The sequence below is a fragment of the Triticum aestivum genome, chromosome 5A (genome assembly GCF_018294505.1).
Source record: "Triticum aestivum cultivar Chinese Spring chromosome 5A, IWGSC CS RefSeq v2.1, whole genome shotgun sequence".
NCBI classification, from domain to species: Eukaryota; Viridiplantae; Streptophyta; class Magnoliopsida; order Poales; family Poaceae; genus Triticum; species Triticum aestivum.
In genome coordinates this window covers 417,201,829-417,207,828 of record NC_057806.1, presented here as the reverse complement: position 1 = coordinate 417,207,828, position 6,000 = coordinate 417,201,829, and positions in this window count along the sequence as shown.

Genomic DNA, 6,000 nt, shown 5'->3' with positions numbered 1-6,000 from the left:
TTCCCTTTGTTCATCCCATTCCATTCTTACTTTTGTTCCGAAGGCAGTGTATTGTGATTTCATCAAGTATCTTCTCATCTTATCAAGTTCTTATTTAATTCCTTTTCTTTTCAATCGAAGTGCTTTCAACCTTGTTCTTCCTTGTTCCCCTTTCCTAATGGAGTGTTTTCAACTTCGTTCATCTCCATTGCTTTCTCTCGGTCTTTGGCTTAACCTCTTCAAGGTTCTTAGTTTTCGCTCATTTGTCAAAGGAGCAACTTAGTTTTACCTCTTCTCTTTCTCTTCCGTTTTCCCTCCGGTGCCATTCTAGATCTCGGGACGAGATCCTCTCGTAGTGGTGGAGTGTTGTAACGCCCCGAGACCGATGTGCCAGGTGTCGTCCAGTTATTCGTTGTTGTTGTCTTGTCATTGCTTGCGTGTCATGCATTGCATATCATGTCATCATGTGCATTTCATTTGCATACATGTCCGTCTCATGCATCCGAGCATTTTCCCCGTTGTCTGTTTTGCAATCCGGCACTTCGTTCTCCTCTGGTGGTCATTTCTACCCTCTTCTCGTGTGTGCGGATTAAACATTTCTGGTTTGGACCGAGACTTGCCAAGCGGCCTTGGTTTACGACCGGTAGACCGCCTGTCAAGTTTCGTACCATTTGGACTTCGTTTGATGCTCCAACGGTTAACCGAGGGACTGAGAAGGCCTCGTGTGTGTTGCAGCCCAACACCCTTCCATTTTGGCCCAAAACCCATCTAAACCCTCTCTATCATCTCGGTCGTTCGATCACGATCGCGTGGCGGAAAACCGCACCTCATTTGGACTCTCCTAGCTCCCTCTACCTATAAATATGTGGCTTTCCCCGAATTTTCGCGCAGTCCAAACCCTAGCGTCTTCCTCCTCGCGTCACCGGACATGTCCGTCCCGCCGCTGGACGTGTCCACCGCCGCCGCCACATCACTCCGACCAATGGGAGCCTGCCACATCACCTCGGCGACCGCTCCCGGCCAATCGGAGCGCGCCACATCAGCCCGCGCCGCGCCCTCTCTCTCCTCCCCGCTGCGCGGCCCGTGGGGCCCAGATCCGGCCCGCGCGGACCCGGTCGCCGCCGCTGTCCGCAGGCACTTGCACGCACCCGCCGCCACCTGCTCGGTCGCCGGCCACCGCGCGCTGGCGCCGCCACTTCGGCCGCCGTGCGCCATGCCCTGCCGCCGTCCTTCGTCGCCGCCGTCCTCGACCGCCGCGACGCTCTGGCCAACGTCCTCGCCAGCGCCCTGCCGGAGCTCCTCCGCCGTCCGGCCACCGCCTCGCCTCCCTCCGGCGCCGCCCCGCTGCGACCTCGCCGGAGCTTCGCTCCTCGCCGGCGACGCGCTCGCCGGAGCCCCACTCCGGTCGGATCCGAGGAGGGTGGATGAGATCCACCCATCCCTCCAACCAAACAGCGTCCTCCGTCATGGATCCGCGCCGTCCCGCTTCTCCTCGTCCCGTTGACTTTTTGCGGAGGGTATAATTTCACTAAGTCCCCGAAATTCCCGGTTTCATATGCTCATGTTCATCATGTCGTAACTTTGCATCCGTAGATCCGTTTTGGGCGTGTAGCATATCAAAATGTTCATCTCAGAGAGTGCATCATTTTATCTCATTGCATCATTTTCATTTGAGCTCATCTTGATGCCCGAAATGCTGTTGGAAGAGTGCTATTTGAGATAATTGTCAGATCTGCTGCTCCATTTAGATATTTGTCATTTTTGTCAAGATTAATGTGTGCATGATATGTCCCTGAGCTCTACATATGTTTTGTTATATGCTTTGTCATATTTCCAGAGGTGCCATCCATGTATTTTTGTGATGTGTGTGGTGACTAGCACAAGCTTGCAAAGTAGTGCATTCGTTTATGCTGATTTCAGGGACTTAGGATTTCTCTAAGTCCTTGATCTGTTTTTATTAATGTGCCATATGTTCATGTTGTTTCCAAGTGATCCGTGCCTCTTTTGAGGATGATCAGTAAGGATGATTTGTTAATGTTGTGGTGCTCTATCCATCCATGTCTTTGTTTGCAATTATGAAGCACCCTAGCCTGAGTCAATCGAGCTCTACTTTTGCTATTTCGTGAATCTGGGCAGATTATCTACTTGTTAGCGATTTTGCCGAAGATGTTGTAGTTGATCCGTGCATGCTATGTTGTTGTTCTTGCCATGAATAGCTTGTATAATGTGTATTCTTGATGGGTGTATGCTTAGATTGTAATGACTTACTCTGAAGTGAGTGCATCGAGCTCGTAAACATGCCTACTTGATATCTGTTTCAGCATGTTCCAGTTTTCACTGTCTGAAAACTGATTATGTTTTTGCCATGTTCACATGCTTGCAAATGTATTTTCCGATCCCTTTTGGCTCAAGGTCACTAAGGGACTTTTGTTAAGCTCTTTGAGTAGCTCCATGCCATGCTTTACTTTGCCATGTTCATGTTCTGTAGCATATAGTTTTCTTGCTCCAAAGTGTGCTACCTGATCTGAAATTCCAGACAAGTGTTAATTTCACTAAGTCTAAGATCTGTTTACTAAATGCATTTTTTCCATGCTTGTTTGAACATGTTAATGGATGAATTGGCCGTAGCTCAGTGTTCATCTTTTGTTAAGCATTATGAATGCATCCCTACTATGTATTTTGATGCCATGTTTGGGTGTTGTAGCATGTTCATCTTGTTGCATTTAGATGGCTACTTGCTGTTTATCGCAGACTGGTGCCATATTTGAATTGCTTGCCATTTCCAAACCGTAACTCCGATTCCGGTGATCTTTATATCATTTTCAAGAGAAATCATCTCACGTTTCCAGTGGCACACTTGGATTTCCAAGTTGAGGCCAGGTTCATTCGTTCCTTGTCAAATCATGCATATGCATCGCATAATGCATCCCGCATATCATACCATGTTCTTGTGTTGGTTGTTTACTATGTTGTGTGCTTCTTTCCGGTGTTGCTTCTTCGGGTTGGATCCGGTAACGTCGTGATTGTGAGGACCCGTTCGTCTATGTCCATTTGTCTTCTTCATGGACTCGTTCTTCTTCCTTGCGGGATTTCAGGCAAGATGACCATACCCTCGAAATCACTTCTATCTTTGCTTGCTTAGTTGCTCGCTCTTTTGCTATGCCTATGTTGTGATTCCTACCACTTGCTTATCATGCCTCCCATATTGTTGAACCAATCCTCTAACCCACCTTGTCCTAGCAAACCGTTGATTGGCTATGTTACCGCTTTGGTCAGCCCCTCTTATAGCATTGTTAGTTGCAGGTGAAGATTGAAGCTTGTTCCTTGTTGGAACATGGAGATGTTGTTCCTTGTTGGAACATGTTTACTTGTTGGGATATCACATTATATCTTATTTAATTAATGCATCTATATACTTGGTAAAGGGTGGAAGGCTCAGCCTTATGCCTGGTGTTTTGTTCCACTCTTGCCGCCCTAGTTTCCGTCATATCGGTGTTATGTTCCCGGATTTTGCGTTCCTTACGCGGTTGGGTTATAATGGGAACCCCTTGACAGTTCGCTTTGAATAAAAGTCCTCCAGCAAGGCCCAATCTTGGTTTTACCATTCGCCACCTAGCCTCTTTTTCCCTTGGGTTAGGCCAGCCCAAGGGTCATCTTTATTTTAACCCTCCCGGGCCAGTGCTTGTCTAAGTGTTGGTCCAAACTAGAGCCCCTTGCAGCGCCACCTCGGGGAAACTCGAGGGCTAGTTTTACTTGTACGGATTGCTTATCCGGTGTTGCCCTGAGAACGAGATATCTGCAGCTCCCATCAGGATGTCGGCGCATCGGGCGGTCTTGCTGGACTTGTTTTACCATTGTCGAGGATGTCTTGTAGAACCAGGATACCGAGTCTGATCGGAATGTCTCGGGAGGAGGTCTATTCCTTCGTTGACCGTGAGAGCTTGTGATGGGCTAAGTTGGGACACCCCTGCAGGGATTTGAACTTTCGAAAGCCGTGCCCGCGGTTATGGGCAGATGGGAATTTGTTAATGTCCGGTTGTACAAAACCTGAAGTTGACCTTAATTAAAATGCATCAACCGCGTGTGTAACCGTGATGGTCTCTTTCCGGCGGAGTCCGGGAAGTGAAAACGGTGTTGGAGTTATGCTTGACGTAGGTTGTTTTAGGATCACTTCTTGATCATACTTTCTCGACCGTGCTTTGCCTTCTCTTCTCGCTCTCATTTGCGTATGTTAGCCACCATATATGCTAGTCGCTTGCTGCAACTCCACCTCATACCTTTACCTTACCCATAAGCTTAAATAGTCTTGATCGCGAGGGTGCGAGATTGATGAGTCCCTGTGGCTCACAGATACTTCCAAAACCAGTTTGCAGGTGCCGTTGAGTCCGTGCAGATGATGCAACCAAGCTCAGGAGGAGCTCGATGAAGATCTTGTCCTTTGTGTTGTTCCGTTCTAGTTGATCAGTAGTGGAGCCCAGTTGGGATCGATCGGGGACCTTTGTCGCATTTGGGGTCCTTCTTTTATTTTGGTTCCGTAGTCGTTCCTTGATTGTATCTGATTGATGTAATGCTTTATTCATGTAATTGTGTGAAGTGGCGATTGTAAGCCAACTATGTATCTTTTCCCTTATTGTATTACATGGGTTGTTTGCGAAGATTACCTCACTTGCGACATTGCTTTCAATGCGGTTATGCCTCTAAGTCGTGCTTCGACACGTGGGAGATATAGCCGCATCGAGGGCGTTACAATGCTTTCGTAAGTACGACTGGAAGACATCAACGTAATGGACCATCCTCTTCTAGAAGAGCATCCAAGACCGAGAAGACTCTTTAGAAATTCGTAACAAGAACTTTCCCCCCTACACAACATCCTAAATCTCGGGACGAGATTTCTTATAGTGGAGGAGAATTGTGACGTCCGAATAATTAAGCTACAGTAACCATCTACTAATGATGCCACATCACCACGATTATTATTGTTAGTTTCACGATGATTCAAATCTCATTCTGAATTCAAATTCAAAATCAAGTCAAACAATAAAAGTTTTCAAATATTAAATTTAAAGTGTTCGAAATGTAGAAAATAAATCCTAGATGATTATGGTGGTGAAACCACTTTTTTATAAATTATTTAAATACTCTAAAATAAATAAAACAACATCTTACACAATTAAATAAATGCCTTTTATATTTAGTAAAATACTAAACTATTTTATTTGGGTGCCATAGTTAATATGGCAGTAGTATATTTAGTTATACTAAATCAGGATGTACTTTTATCTTTCTAGAATAGAAAATAAATTAGAGACTAAAAGAAAACAGAACAGGGAAATAAGTAAAAAAAACAAAAAAACCAACAAGCTCCTGTGCGGGTGGGCTTTATGTAGTTATAGTGTTTTGGCCCAGCCCACAAAGGCTTTTCCTCCCACCTCTATACAGAGCAGAGGAGGCCATGGTGCTGTGCACGCACGCACGCCGTCCACGCCACCGATTGTCGCCGTGTCGATCATCTGGGCACTCCAGGAGATGGATAAGAAGACCCCCAACAACTTAGACGAACCCTAACCCTCACTTATCCCCTTGCTCGCCCTTTTTCTCGAAAATTTGCTCGTCCCCGAGTTACTGTCGTCGTCACCGCATCGATCCCGCGGCCACGGGCCTCCCCTCGCCGCGTCAAGATGTCCACGAGCTCTCTCGTCGTCTACTCCTTCGACTACCCCCATTAAATCAAGACGGGCCGCACCGCACGCTCGGCATCGAGTCATTCCCCGCCTGTGGCCGCCGCATCTCGTTGCCGGTTGTCACTGCTACGGGACGCCCCCCAACCTCCCAACCTCGTCCATGAGCGCTGGGATGAGCCCCACTACCGATTACCTCGCTTTCCCCTTTCGATCTGTGTCATTTGCCGCTGCTCCGGTGCTTGCCGTGGTCGCCATGGCTGCAGCTCCATCCGGCCACGCCCTGGCCGCAAACCCGCGAGCGCCTGCCTGAGCGTGGCCTCGCGCCACTGCCTACCACTGC